Below are 17,064 nucleotides of genomic sequence, written 5' to 3' on the forward strand. Positions count from 1 at the left end.
AAGTGGGCCCCCTTGGATGAGTGTATCCTAAATTCAAACATCACTTTAATTAATTATTTTTAAAAGCTGATACAACACATGAAATAAAACAAATGCTTCAAGTTCTAAAAAAGCTATCTAAATATACTCTGAATAACATCACTTTAATTAATTGTTTTTAAAAGTTGATACAACACATGAAATGAAACAAATGCTTCAAGTTCTAAAAAAGCTATCTAATTTTGTCTCCAACCCCTATCTAACCTCTGAGAAGAGTGTTATCACTGTTTAAGAAATGGGTTTTCTTTTCCCATGATTGGCTAAGTTTTTGAAATTTTGAGTCAGGTATGCTATTAACTGCTTCAAATCTGTTTTAGGTCTTTAAGGGTTAAGGGTTTTTAGTTTTTAATCGCTCAAATGTATGATCAAAACCCTCTGGCTTCTATTCCTACGTTACTTAATTCACTTAAGTGATGGGTCTTGGGGTCGTGTGAAATGTCCCCCCCTTGTTATTTGCCTAGGCAGTTGTTAAATAATTGTAAAAATCTACGCCTTATGCCTTTTCCTTCTAATGTTGTCGGGTCCAGTAAGTGTTGTGAAACTTTCAGATGAATCTACGACTTTCACTATTTCGTTAGGCGAAGTTGCGGGTGTGTTACGCTTTACGAAATAGTGAAAGGAAAAAGCATGTTCGACTGTGTGCATTGGATCTAGTTTAACGAGACTCCATCTCGCTTTGAATCTAATGGCTGGCGTTGATTCGCAGCTGAAATGAGCAAGTAAATTACCTTTCGTGAAATGGCAAAAAGGTTTGGCGGGACCCAGCGGTGAAGACTTTTCCATGGCTAAAAGGTGATCAAGTTTAAAAGAAATCGATGACCCTCATTGTTTCGCACCTGAGAGATGCTCACATGTTATGCTTTGCGAAATAGCGAAAGTTTTTTGGACCCAGGCAAAAGAGGTTAATAAGAGGCATAACAGATGTGCAGGTCCTCAAGATCTAACAATTAGCGCAATTTCACAGGAGAAAGATGCTCGAAAGATAGCTTTCGTGAAACAGCGAAATGACATGGCGTTCCAAGCAAGTAGTCCAACTAGTTGAGATGGCAAGTAAGACAATGACATGTGGCCGAAAATCAAAGTGGTCAGCGAATTGGATTTAAGGACTAACGAGTGGGTCCAAGAAGATGAGTCATGTTGCGGGATAAGAAGTGACCTAGCAGATACAGGTGGCAAGGATAAAGTGGATCCCGATGTTTTCTTTCAGCGAATAAAAAGTTGGCATGGTAGTTCAGGAATGACTAGGTACCAAGTGGATAAAGTTGAGTCAAAAGACCCATGTCTGCCGGATTCAAGTAGGTTGTTAAGCATCAAGAAAGTTTAATATAACCTAACGGTTCACGTGAGTTCACGAAGGTAAGATGCTAGTGTTTTAAGGTCTGCGAAATGGTGAAAGAGCTAGTGGGCCTGAGGAACAGACAAGGCATAAAGGTAAAAGATGATCAGCTCTATTTTGATCCAAGGGTTCTCATTGTTTCATGGCTGCAAATCAACCAAGGATTAAGGCCTGTGAAATGGCGAAAGAGAAAGAGAGGTTCTTCCCAGCATGACGTGGAATGACAGCTGTTACTTCTTGTAAAGCTTGATGGTGATGTGTCGATTGACATGTAGTTTCAAAAGGTGATTAAGGGCCCGCCAAGGTGTAACCGACGGTTATGCAAGAAGTAAGACACGTGGTTGACTCTGAACTAAAACCGAAGAGTTTTCTAGGGCTAATGGCCGAGTGCCACGTGACATTTGTTAACCGGTGAATAAGTGGGGTAAGCAATGTCTGGATAAAGGTCTCACTTAAAATATGTTCATCTCAAGATTGATCCAACGCTTCTCATTGTCTCGTGGCCCGAAGATGGAAGCAAATTAACCCCTGCAAAATAGCGAAAAACCATTAGCCGTCAAGATGAGGCACGGTTACTGAAAAAGTTGACGGTCCCGGTAGGAGTTAAAGGCTGGGTGGTTAGAGTTCCATCTAATGCTTGGCGTAGCTTCGCGAAAGGAAAATGCTCAGGGGATAAAGCTTACGAAATGGAGAAAAGGAAGTAGGCCCAAGATGCAAAGGCAAAGAGGTTAAAATAGTGTAAAGACTGATCAAGTCTCATCTGATCGGACGGTTGGCGTGATTTCGTTAGGCGAAATTGCTAGGATGTTATGCTCTACGAAATGGCGAAAGAGAGAAAAGAAAATATATAGGCATTTTATGACCCATTGGAGCAAAAATTTTGAATTCTTCTATGAATTCAATTCTGAAATGACGGCCGAAGCATGCGGTATCAATGTCGCAGTTAAGAACCCAAATACTGTATATGATCTCGCATCAATTGAATGAAGGTATCATTTTGAAAAATTGTTGTAGAGAAGCGGTTGCAGAGAAAATTTCTTCAGTTGTAGAGCGAATTTCTTTAGTTGCAGAGTGGATTTCTTCAAGCCAAAAATAGGTTCTCTTGTACTCTTGCTTGGCAATTACTTGACAGTGTGTTTTAATTGGGGTTTTGATTTTTTACAGAATAGTTGGGGCTAGTAATTAAATTGCTTGCATAGTTTTTTTTAAGATGGCACCTAAAATAGAATTCTCAGGAAAGGTTAATTACCAGGAGAGGGCTATCTGTGATGATTTCCTAGAATAGTTGACAATGTCAACTAATGTGGCAGCAAAGGTAAAGGAATTAGTGCCAAGAGCTCCTCGCCTAAAAATAGGAGAGGGATTGTATGACAAGGGCAACTGGCTAAGAGACCCTCAAACTGGGTTGTCTAGGTTGGGATTATTTAAGGTTGGATTTGGTATGAGAAACTCCCCAGCCCCAATGAACAGTATCTGGGAGTTGGACGTAGGCAAATTGGTGGTCCCTAGAGTATTCATGGATGTGGATCTCCTAACTCAAATTGCACACAACTATGACCCAATCACAAGGTGTGTTAAGGATATAAGTGGGAAAACCCTCATTGAAATAAATAATGAGGAGTTCAGAAATGCTTTTGGGCTTAGTGAATTTACCAATTTTTTAGAGCCTATTAATTTTAAATCACTAGCTCAGGTTTACAGTGTGCAGAGGAACCACCTTAGAAATGGGCCTCTTAAATAATTCTTTGTGAAGATAGGCGGATTAATAGTTGTAGGACCCAACACTGAGGAGCCTTTCTCTTTAAATTTTTTCACCCTTAGGGCCAAAGGATTATACTGGTCACTATGCCAAATTTTAGGAGAAGACGCTGAGGCAAATATGCCAACTCATTACATGTTAATGATTGCTCAAATTTTGAATCGCTCTTTGGTAGTGACCTTTGATTATGCTTCCTATATCACTGATGCCATCCATGAAGGCTTGATAGGAATAAAGAATGGGAAAGTGGATAGGCCTTTTGGATGGTACTCCCTCCTCATGCATTTATTTTTATTCAAGGGTGGTGACTATTTTGCAAGTGGAATGGATATTGTGAAAGAGAAGGATGGAGAGAAGATGCCAGTGCAGTTATGGAGTACAGTGCTGTCATGGGATAGAGAGATGCTAGCTACTTAAAGTTTGATAAGTGTTTTGCATCTAAGATTAGGACTCTTATCTGTTCAGAGAATCCTAGAGTCCCTAAGATTCTTTTGGAATTCATTAGGCCAAAAGAGTTTGCTGAGAATATTAAAATTGTCCACAATTGGGGTGATATCTACTTATACCCTGTCTCCACAGTTTTCAAAGTATATGGTTTTAAAGGAACCCCATTTTTGTTTCCCTATCAGGTCCCTCTTAAAGTGGGAATTGCAGAAATCCTCAGGCAGATTGGTAGTGTGCAAGAGGTAGAGTTAACAGGTAGAGGTAAAGGGACCATTTTCCCTACAGTTACCATAGCACATCAATTTGTAATAATTAAAGGAGGTTGGAAGTATTTTGAAGATTTCCTTCAACCGTACCATTTATCAACTACAGTATCCCAGTGTGCTGACCCTGAAGATTTCTTCAATGACATGTTCAAAAAGAGGGCAATATGCAGAGGTAGACCCCACCAATTCCAATTTCCTGAAGACCTCATTAGGAATGAGTTTGATTTAGATGAGCAAGAGCTGAGGAAAGAAAAGTGGGTGGCCTACAAGAAGGCTTTAGACTTTGTGCACCAATTTGACACTAGCTATGACCCTTTGTCTAGCTTTCACCCCTTTGAAGAGAAGATAAAATTCTTAATTCTTTGTTTTGAGGATGTGAAGTAGACATTGAAAGAAAAGAGGGAGGTTGTAATTAAGAACAACCCTGAAAAAGCAAGACTAGTTCTAAATAGGTCTACATCTACTAGAGCAATCCCTCCTGGTGATTACATGTTACATAAGAAGTCCAATTATAGTGTGTTGACGCCAACAACAGGGGAGCCTTCTACCTCAAAAGGGAAGAGGAAGATACAAGATGTCATTGACATTCAGGATAGCCCAAAGAAACAAAGAGTGGGAAAGGAAGTAAAATCTGATGAACCCTTGTATTCCCCGTCTCAATCCCCTATTCATATAGGAGATGAACAAGCAGCAGCTAAGCAACTATTACAATTAGGCAGTCTTGGAGAGATAGCCTATACATATGATGAAGTGGAAGAGGGAATGCCAGAAGAGCCCCTTACTACTGAGATGAACATTACTACTAATGAGTTCAAAGGCCAGGAGTGGGATCCTAAGATCAAGCAAGCCAATGAGGATTTCTTGGTTGATAATAACTTTGTCACATCAGGAGCTTTCATGCAATTTGTGTGGAAGCAGAATATTGATAAATTTAATGCCAAGTGTGAAAAGAGGAAAGGTGAGCATCCCCACAAGGATCCAGCTATGGTGGAGGAAGAGATAAAGCAAGAAATGGTTGATGAGTTTAAGACCATCACTCCAGAGAAAGGAAGAGACATGGTAGCACAGGCTGGGGTACCCATTCTCCTTGAATGGGACATAACAGATGCCTTGGTTTTAGAGGCAGTAAGAAAGGAGACCAAACCTATGGAGGGAGTCACTTCCAGCAAGGATAATGCTGCACTGGTCATGTGATCTCTTAAAAGAGATGAAAATAAAAGGAATAAGGACACCCCATGGTCAAGTTACCTTGGAGGAATGATAGTGAAAAGAGTGCAGAGAACTGGGGTAGTGGAAGTTGCTAGCACTGTGCTAGAGACTGCAAAGTTTAGTGTTGTAGTAGCAGAAAGAGAGGCTAAGGAAAAGGTAGATCTCCAAGTTAAGTTGGAGACAATTTTAAAAGCTTACAACAGTGCCAAGGAAGAGGTAAGGGGTAAAGATAGCATCATCGCCAAGCTACAAAGCCAGTTGGCAGGACAATACCATCAAGGTGAGTCCTCAACATTGATGATCTCCTCTTCTCCTGCAACACCTCCACCCACCAGCCCCATTATTGAATTCCCACCATCTCCAGCACCTTCTAGTTCTCAGTTGATTGAGATCACTCCCCATGAGTTGGAGAATTTAAAACAGGCTCAGGCCCTATATGCAAAGAAATATGAAGAGAGAGTAAGGGCTACAATTTTAAGTTTTGCTGACATTATAGGGTCTTCGCTAATGTATAACAACATGAGTAAGATTATGGAAATGTGGAATGAGTTAAATGGGGACAAGGCTGTTTTAATGCCTATTTTTGATAAATGGAGACCCAGAGAGAAGGATATAGAACTTATTTGTGTATCCTATGATGAGGCAGAGGCTGACCCCATTATTAAATATACCAATGATATGACAAAGGATTTAGTAAATTTGGCAGAAGGAGTGGATAATGCAGATAGAAAGATCAACTTGTACAAGAAAGAGTACACTGATCAAGTTTTTGAATTACTCCTAGGAGGTTTTGTTAGCCCAACCCAATTAAAGGAAAAACAAATATGGCTTAAGGAATTAGAAGCCAAATTGTCATTTAGAATAAAAGGAATTGTCAATTCAGAGGATGCCTCCATATTTGTCAAAACAATTGAGGAGATTGAGAAAATCAAATCTCATTATGGTTTTCTGAATTCAGAGGTCAATAAAATGAGGAATTCTTGGAAAAGATTGGCCAAGACAAAAGCAAAAGTGATTGACTTCTCATGGCCTGTTGATGAGGTGTATCAGGAATGGACAAGAAAATATGCAATGCTTGATGTGGAGTAGTTAGAAAATGTTGCAATAGAACAACAAGTGGAAGAAGCCGCAGATGCTGAAAGAGACTTGTAACCGCATTTGGAAAAGGTTTTGTAACTTCTTCTTAAGAATTCATGATTGTAACAAACTCTCCTAGGAAAGTCCAAAGCTATGTGTGCATCCATATTGTTATAAATGGATACCAGGACTAGTAAAAGGGGGATCGCAAGGAATTGTAAGAAAACGCTGCAGAAATTTATCTGAGCCTTTTTTCAAGTTTTGATGGAGAATATTCAAATGTTTTTGTAATACTTTTAGAAGTAATATCAATACACAGACCATTGGTTTTGAGCTTAAACTGTGTGTTGTCTTCAAGTATGTTTGCAAATGTTTACTGTTTCATTCTAAGTAATCTAGGGTTATTCCTTTTGAATATGGGTTGTAAGGCAACTTTAAGTAAATATGCTTCTTAGCTTTTCTTTTCAGGAGGGGACTTAAATATGCAGGAATCATTTTTACCAGTAAATTCTTTCTGGGATACTTTGAATTTTGATGAACACAGTTTAGTTTGGTACGAATAAATTCTTATGTATGTCAGGCATGTATAGGGATTTACAGAAGCCAAACTGATAGGATGTGTGGAGATATTTGATTGTAGAAGTATTGTTTGAACTTAGATGACTCTGTGGCCTTGGATAAGGCACTGGTATCTATTAAGGTTATCTTCTATATATCTTGTAGATCAATACTGAACATGAGTATAAGTTTCATTTCTTTATTTCAGTTGGTTTTAAGGTGATAAGATCCACTGGTTTTCAGACTGGTTTGCTATGGATTTATCTTTTAAAAGTGTGAATTCAGTTCACAAAGGTATACCCGCCTGAAATTTGGATAAGTTCGAAGTGTATAAGGTTAATCAAACCTTGTCATATGTTGTCCTGAAAGCTTCCTTCTCTTTAATCTCTCTTCTATATACAGAGTTTATCATATCACTATAAGGGTTTTAAAGTGAATCAGATTTTGAGAACAACAAAGAGGTGTAGGCTTTTATTTATAAGAAAACTTTAACAACTTCCTACTATCTAGATCATGCCAATGAAATGAGGTGGAAAATATTTATGACTACAATATAAGAAGTTAATCCACTGAAAATGTGGAACTCAGCTAAACCGCAACCAAGAATATAGCATGGTAGTGTTACAAGATTGATGTTTGTCGAAGACAAACATAAATGAATATGGCAGCACCTTGCTATTCCTTTGTTGATTCTTACGCAAACCATCCTCTCTATTGTTTTGAATATTTAACCACCCTTGAATGTCTCCAACTACTTTTATGATGTGATTCAACATCTTGCCTACAATAACCGCTTCTGCAACATCTCATATATTCCTGCAATTAAAAAGATAGAACACACACACACACACATATATTTTTTTATTAATCATAACACTTATACATTCACACATGATATTACCTGTGATAATCTGCATGGCAACAGGAATAGTAGGTCAAAACAATATAGGATTTAATGGGTTTAGTTATCATCAAGAATGCACATAGTAAAACTTTAATACATCACATGACTCAAACACTATCCCAATATACAAATTAAAACATTGCAAAAACTTAACAGTTATAGGAATAAAAGAGCTAATATCTTAGCTCATCAATATCATCTTATTGTGAGTAGGTTCCCACCGTGGTTTTTCCCTTAACTGGGTTTTTTATGTCAAAAATCTTGGTTTATGTGTGTGGCTATTATTGTCTTTATTCTTGTTCTTGTTGCAGTTGATCAGATCTGAGATTGTGCCTAATTTTCTTAATCCGGTGAAAATTGATTCACCCCCCCCCCCTCTCAGTTTTCCTTCATTGTTGTTTCCAACAGTGTCCAAGAAAGATTTTGTTAGCTTGATTGATAATACAAGATCTAAATAATTCAAGAGAACCATTCGATTATGGGGAAGGAATAAATCTCTAATATAAATCTTAACATAAAATATATCATTTTTATAATTAGAAGGAATCCCAAATGGATTCTTTTGAATCCTCAAGGCTTTAGGCCAAATTTCAAGGTGAGACTTAAACTATTTATTTAAATATATACTCCTAAAGATGGTAACCTCAATGCACTTCCATTAGGGGAGTGTAGTCTCGAAAAGAGACTTGAGGTGATGGAATGTCCCTAGGGTGACATGGTGTGATGGATTGTCCCTAAGTCTAAGTCTCCAAACAAAGCATATGCCTATCCTTTTATGGATTGATGCCTACTGTAGTGTCCCTCCTAGATTCACATTTTGGTTCATGCTTTGATAGACCTATTTAGAGATATGGATGATGTTTTGATGCTACTCATGACATTATTTCTATGATAATGATATTGTCAGTTGCTTATATGGACATATGTTATTTGATGATTCATATGATGGATGATACATTCTATATTATTTGACGGATGGACATGAGTTATGATGCTATGATAGTTCTAACCCTTATTTGGTAATTATGGTTTAATTCGATGTATTATTATTATTGATGTGTGACTATCTTTGTGAAAGGGATGATGCCTTATCACTCATTGTGAGCATGATAAGGTGTTGTGATTGTCTTTTCACTTACTTGTTTATTATGATGGATATATGTTGTATATGTATGATCACATTGTGGTTGCAGGATTGCAGGTACCGGACATCGACTCCACCTGGCTTCATAGGTCTAAGTGTGTCCTATCCCAATGGCAATTTGTTGGAGATGGCATGGGTTTCTTTCACTCACTCTAGGATTAGATGTTCACCTTGTCAGTTTGTGCCACGATGCAAGTCAGTGGTAGAGTCTAGTGTCAATGTTTCCTTTTTGTTGAGCTGCTTGAGTACGTGAGTGTATGATTTCTATTTAATTTAATTTATGGAATAATGTTTTTTCTTGGCTTGGTTTTTATGGAATAATGTTATTAATTAAGGTTTGGATTAATTTATCCTATAGTATAATTATGTGTTGTTTATTTAATTAATGGATAATTATTTATTGTGACAATTGTATTTAATCAATTGAGATTAATTTAATTGATTTATTATTCATTTAATCTATATGTATTTGTGAGTTATTGATTATCTATTTATTTATTATTTGATTTATTTATTTAATTAATTATTGTTGAGATTGATTTATCTTGATATATTGTTTAATGATTTATTTTTTATTTATTTAATGATTTATTTATTTATTTATCGTTGCTTGTTTTACTTAATTGATAATTTAGTAATTGAGTTTTGATTTATTGATTTTATTAATTTATTTATTTTTTACTAATGATTTGATTTTATGTCTTATTTGAGAATCCCTATTTATAAGGCTTTATTAATTTAATATCTTTATTTGATTTCATTGGGTGATGGTTTATTATTTAATGTGTTTATACAAATATTATTTTATCAATAATTGCATACAATATAAAGTTTACCTGCCCTTGCATGTGAATGGTTAATTTTAAATTGGTAGGTAAATAATATTGGTAAATAATATATTTCTCGAAACTATACAAGTTAGGTAAAATATATTGCTCTTTGGAATTTTCTAATTGGTCAGTTTTGCACTACAATTTTGAGTTTAATTTTTATTTAAATTGCATTCTGCAAATCTTGTCGGGTTAATCATTTGACAGATTTCTAGAAATTGGTTTTCGATTTGGATTTGGATTGAATATTTGGATTTGTTTGAGGATTTCTCTTCTTCATATTTTCAACCCTTTTGGATTGCAATTGCAAGTTGGTTCACTTTACCTTTGAATTTGATTTCTGGAAATGCAGTGTATTCTTCGTGACTGAGAAAATGCTTGCTGGATTTTATTTGAATTCATTTTGGGAAATTGAATTTGGGAACTGAGGAATTGATTGATTTGAAAAGGAATTTGGGAAAGGGAATTTGCAGATTTGTTAAGCTTGTTAGAAATGTATTCTTCGTATTCTTTGTGAATGTCTGCAATTTCATTTCCCTGAGCTTTTGAGTTTATTGTTTGGCTTTTGGAGATATCCATTCCCTTGAGTTGCATTCTTGAATCTCCTTTGTTTTAAAGTCAAAATTGGTGATCTTTGTCTCCCTGTTCATGTCGGAAGTTCTTATAGCTCTTTGTGACTACACATTTTGAAGTGCCTACCCTTCCAAGAGAATGTAAAGGTTGTAATTGGATCTTTTAAGCCTTGCAATGGTGTCTTTATGTTGATTGTAGCGATATCCTATCTCTCCCTTGTCATTGTGTCCTCTATCTATCAGTTTAGGCACTCTGGGAGAAAGCTATTCTGTGGTATTTTCTGACAGTGAGTCTTCTATTTATGTTTATGATGTTCCTCTTTGATTTTTGGACCTGTTAGTCCTTCTAAGTTGAGTATTGGTGTTGTTTTTGACCCCTTTGCTGATATGAGCAAGTACCCCTACCTCTTGTGTCATATTTGCTTACTTTTATGCACATTCACCTAGAACATTGCAAGAAATACCATAAGCACTATGGGATGAACCAAGGGTGTTGGGATGCACCCAAGGGGCACTGGGAAATGTTAGATGCAATGACAATCCCAAAGATACTAAGGGGTGGGGGGGGGTGAATTAGTGTCTAACCGGTTAATGGAATATTTGAACTTATTTATAACTTTGCAACTCAAATTAATGTACCGGTAAACAAGTAATAATGCACCAAAGAGAAATAATAGAGACAACATAAATGCACACCATAACACAAGATATTTTGGCGAGGAAAACCTGGTAAGGGAAAAACCTCAGTGGGATTTTTGACCCACAATATTTACTCACTGGCCAATATGAATAAATATTACTTACAATAGGGGCCTACACATGCAAGAAGGCCAACAACCTAGAGCTCACTACTCAATAAAAGAGTCTCACTGACTACAAAATGGATAATTAAATCCAAGACAATGTACTGCTCAAAATAGCATATGCAATGCTTGATTCAGTACCGGTTTAAGCTCTGTCAGAAACCATAACCAAAAACCTACCGGTGAATGATATTCACTCATATAACCTATCTACCTTATTACAAAATCTTTTTGCTATCTTCTATATAATACCTTTACATAATTTTCCTCTCCATGCTATATCAAAAATGACCTATAAGATCTCATACATATATGAGTCTTTACAATACATCATGTCGGCTTACAAATAATTAATTATATCATAATATAATTCATATAAACAAAACTTGTCTCATGTCATCCTAGATGTCAGTATGCTTCATTGCCGATGTAAACTAAATGCTGATGAATAAACTTGTTGTGCCTACCGGTGCCGGTGAATGATGTCTGCGTTGTTGGTGAACCTGTAGAATCCAGTTACTAGTTGGTTTCCATCAATGAAAACATCAACCATTCTCATGTGAGTGTAGAATACCAACAGGTAATGTACCCAGGCCGGTAGGAAATGCACCTAGAAAGCTAAGCCCCTAAAACCCAATATGTAGGCCTATTTACCCAAAATGTTGTCTGAGGCAGCCAAAATGCTTTGGAGTGGTAAAAAATGCTACGGTACATACTAGAAGTGCTAACATACATACTAGGGATTCTAACCTACAAACCATAAGCGTTGGACTATTTCGAGGGTCCTAAAAATTCAATTTTAAGCTCGGTTTGGTGTCTTTTTGGGTTTTGTGATTTCTCTAGAGGCATGTGCAGTTTGTGATGACCTTCTCAAAGTTTTTTTTGATGTATTTTGATCATTCATGATGTTTCTTGTACTTTGTTAAGAGGGTTCATGTCTTACAGTTGAGGTGTTTCATATGCGATGTGTTGCTTCGGCAAGAGGGAGAATTCCTCCCTGTTGAGGGATTGATTGTATGACTCTAGTGGGATATGCTATGCCTCAATATAGAGGATTTAATATGGATTTGATTTAACTTTTGGATTGCATTCATGATTGGATTTTCCTTTGTGTTGATTTGGTGAAGGCTCTCTTCCATGTGTGTGGCTTTATGCGTTCTCTTATAGTTAGATTATTTTTAGTATGTTATGATTATTTTTGTATAATTTTTAAGCCTTCATGTTGTTATATTATGATATTTTTATGTGTGTTGTACCTATGGTTATGGTCCATGGTTGGGAGAGTGGGCTCTTTCATATGTAGAACCAAGGTCATGAGCAATAGACCGCTAGTAGAGGGTCTAGACCCATTGGAAGCACATGAAGAGTTTTCTATTGTAATTTCAAGTGATAAAAATAATAATAATTTATTAGTGGGTTTGGGGTAAAAATGAATTCACATAATCAAGATAATGAAATCCAGGATTATGATTTTGTGCCCCAATGATGCGTAGGGAGGAGGTTTTGGGATCTAATATTGGGAAGATTGCTGAAGCGGTGTATCATTCTCTCTTGATTGGCTCCAAGGTTGAGATGGATTCCACATGAGGTTAGCATGCGATGACACTTTACCCCACATGTGTCCATTATCCATATGCCTTGCCTTGTTGATTTTTCCTCTAGAGGGTTGTTGTTGATTTAAGCCATGTGTTGTGATTTATTGATTCTTGATGTGGTCTTGTGATGTCAAGTTGTATCCCTTGGTTGTTAGGTGTTAGCCTAGGTATTGAGTGTGTGTTGGAACCCCATGTCATCTCCTAGCATGGGGGGTGCTTCCTATTTGGTTCCGCATGGTCGAGTGGTTGAATGCCTTCTTCTATTGGGATGCTCTTCTTGGATGCTAGCGTGCATGGATTGGATTCTTGGATTCTTGGATTCTTCATTACGTGGATATTATTGGAGCTGATTTCTACATACTTTGTATCATGATGATTTGTATATGCAAAGAAGATTATGTATCTTTTTATTATGTACCTTCATGTATTTATAGATGAAATTGAGATAAGATATGATGTAGCGGATTAGGAGAAGAGTTCATTGATCATTCTTGATGTATTGGATATTCATTTTGTAATATGAGATTATGAGTTCTAGGTGGAAAAAGAAATGAGCTAGCATATATGTATTTGTGTTGCATTTGAATTCGTGAAATGGAATTATGATGTGTAATCTTATGGAATGAATGATGGAAGGAATAGTAATTGTGGTTATAGATCTTATTTGAGTAAATAGGAGTTATCTAGATGAAATGGTAAAATAGATTTATGATGCATTTATGATAGATGATAGTAGGAGTATTAGGAACATTTGGTTAGTGTTTCAAAATGAACCTAAAGAAATGCAATGTGAAAGAGTTATGCATATGTGTTAATGTTATTCTAGTTGCATGAAAAGTAAATGATTAGTTAAATAATATAATATGATGTTCTAGATGGATGAGTGATATGTTAGAATTATGTCAAGTAGTGACGTTGAGATACCCTAGGGAATGAATATGTTTATAAGAGTTTACTTGATGATATATTGATAATTTAAATGAATTATTCCGCTTGCGTTATATAGTTATATGGTTTTGTTCATGTTAGTTTATGTTCTCTTGTAAGTAATTGATGTTTGTTTATGTTCTCTTGTAAGTAATTGATGTTGCATTAATGTATGTTAGTGGTAATGGATGTTTTTTTCTAAATAAAAATTTTATCTCCATTTGCTAGTAGATTTTAGATTATTTCTCTAGGGTATTTTGGCGGGCATTACACCTACCCCATTGAGGAAGATTCCTATTTTGGATGGATTAAAGAACTCATGTCCCATATGAACATATGTCTAACCTATATGGTTGCATTTTTGTCCCAAATGAATGGATGCATATCCCATATGGATAAAAGTACTTGAGTATAGAAATGAAAGAGCACGTAATTTATTAAAAGGAAAATAACCAAGAGATATTAGATGAATAAGGTTATTATATATTGAATGTTAGGTGACCTTTTGTGTATGGGATTCGAAGGAAGAGATCTGTGTGTCACAATTGGAGCACTTCATAGTAAAGAGTAAGGAAAACATGGTTTGTAGCTTAAAAATTTAACTTTTTTATTTGAAATAGTCCCATAAGATGTGGTATTATAAATTTCACTCATTTTATTTAAGGAGGGATTTATTAGAGGTAAATAATATCATTATTATTTTTATAAATAAATTAGCAAGCAATTAATTATTTTGAACAAGGTAAGTCAATTTTCATGGGACCATAAACCTAGTGTAAAAGATGGAACTAAAATTAATACCAATACAATAAGTTCCTAGATGGTATAAAACAGAAATAAATATAGCCAAGCTACAAAATAAAATAAATAAAATAAGCACAACCAAGTTTTCAACTAGAAAATAGAACCTAAGGATGTAGCCTAAATAATGCTAGATCCTTACCTATCCAACCTTATACCCTTAACTCTAAAATGTGATTGGGATACACATTTAGGAAGACCTTTCTTCTTACTTTGAATAATTCTTATTATTTTTTATCATATAAATCATCATACCTAGGAGAAGAGTAGGGAAACATTCCCCATCCATAGGCATAACACTAATAGAAGAATTTCAAGTGGGATTTTTTGAGTATAATACAACCACCTCAAGAGAAAACATGTTCTTGGACAAAGTCAATGAAATAATAGGAACAATAGAAATAAAAGGCTAAGAAAAAAAAAATGAACAAAGTGGAGCTCCATAATAGGAATTAAAGTATTTGTAGCAATAGGACTCACCATAAACACACTCCCATGATAAACCCCCTTGGAAGTGTGATTTGAAGGGGGATTGAAAGGACACCACTCATTATTAAAAAAAAATATTGGTCAAGTGATCATTGTGGGGATTTGTCCATCACATAGCTACATGCTTGTGCTAAGATAATGAATAATTTGAATCCAAATGGTTGATGCAAAACACAACATGCATATGAAGGGGATTCCCTCATAGTCAATTGATTGATTCCAATTTGTATGTCCCACCATAAAAATAATGTACTTGTAAAGAACCTTGGAGATATTTATGTCATTAAAATGCTAGAAAAAGTAGAGTGACCCATAAAGGAAGTAGTAGAATCAACCTTCATATTGACACCAATTGAATTTACAATGGCCTTGTAGTAAGAGTCTTTCTAGAGCTATATGGGATATAAAATTTAGCAGGCTAACCCAAACTAGTCTAAAATTGAGAAATTTAGAGAGGAGGTTGATAGGGATGAACCAAGACTTGATCCCCACATCCAAATCCTTCCATCAAGAACCAAATTCATGTCATTTGAAGAGTCAAAATATGTAATTAACAAGCCTTTTGCATAAGGATATAGCTCAAATTTTCTACCCATAAGAGGCTTCCATGGCTTTGGAACCCATTTGTGTAAGTTGAGAAGAGAAGGCCACAAGTTTTTGAGTCTACAAACCAAGGATTAACAAAGATTAAAAATTTTTATCACATCCCTATCCAAAAAATATGATAGGAGAGGATTGAGAATAGGGGAGTGGGAAAAATTGCACAATTATAGTTAGGAAAGAACCCTTGAACTAGAAATGATGGCATCAAAGTCATGGTGTAAGAGGCTTCCATGGTTATAAACCCATCTGTGTAAGTTGAGAAGAGAAGGCCACAAGTTTTTGAGTCTAAAAACCAAGGCTTAACAAACATAAAAAAATGTTTATCACATCCCTAACCAAAAACTATGATAGGAGAGGATTGAGAATACGGGAGAGGGAAAAAATTGCACAATTATAGTTAGGAAAGAACCCTTAAACCAACAATGATGGCATAAGAGTCATGACTATACCTTGAAACACCACACTAAACATGACCATAAGATATTGAATCATCTAGTAGGATTTCACAATCACCAAGAGGCCTAAGCATATCACAACCATTACTAAAACTATAGGAGACACAATTGAGCACTAAACATGCAATCATGAATACAATATATGGGAACACAACATCTCTATCCGAATCACCTCCATTGTATGTGGGTGAAATCCCTTCCAAGGGGGATGTAGCAACAATATCTACCTCCTCACTAACAACCACGATCCCAAAGAATGGTAAAAAAATATATTTGAATCTAGATTTTTATACAAAGTGGATGAGAAAGTAGGCAAAGTCATTAATTATTTGATTCATTGTTATTATTTTGTATTTTGATTATATTTTTTTATTGCTAATAGTAAGAAATTATTAAGGTTTTGAAATTCAAGATTTCTTTGTAGTTTCATATGAAGGATTTGGGAGCTTCTAATTTTATCTTAGGGAAATATATTTGAAGAGATATATCTAGAATAAAACTTTAGTTAAGCTAGAGGAATTATGTTGAGTTTATTTTATAGTATCTTAGTATACAATATTACAAACTAGTGTGTTCCTATTAATGTGAGAAAAAAAAAATTAGTTGAGAAGTATTTTATGACACCAAGAAAGATTGAGGAAATGAGATTCTCCTTATTCAAGTTCAAATGGCATCCTTATGTATCTTATTGTATGCACCAAAAAAACACAACATATATTGTGGGAGTCCTCAGTAAGTGTATGTCCAATCTAGACACGGAGCACTAAGTTGTAGTGAATATGGTTTTTAGATGACTTTGGGGTACTTAAATTACTCAATTTGATATCAAAGAATTTGTGTTGTGCTCAATATTTTTTGGAGTAAGAGTTTTGCAATATAATTTTTTTGTAGTAGGTAAGTTCTAAAGTAGATAATTCCTTGTTAGGAAATTCTCTAGCATAGAAGTTCTATAGTAGGTAAATTGCATAACAAGTAGTATTATTGATATAAAAGGATTTATGGATACAAATTGAGTAAGAGATGTAGATATAAAGAGCTCTAGTAATGGTTATTTGTTTATCTTGTTTGGTAGTGTGATTAATTGGAATCAAGCAATGGGTTATGCTCACTCTTTCAACTATAGAGGCAAAGTATACATAAGCAACTATATCTTTCAAGAGGTAGTCTCACTTCATATTTTATGTTTAAGTGTTTGTTGTGTCAAGGTGTAATGTAGTTTGGATACATGATAGTTAAATTGTTGTTAGCTTGAC

Source organism: Cryptomeria japonica, chromosome 11, assembly GCF_030272615.1.
Source record: "Cryptomeria japonica chromosome 11, Sugi_1.0, whole genome shotgun sequence".
Classification (NCBI taxonomy): domain Eukaryota; kingdom Viridiplantae; phylum Streptophyta; class Pinopsida; order Cupressales; family Cupressaceae; genus Cryptomeria; species Cryptomeria japonica.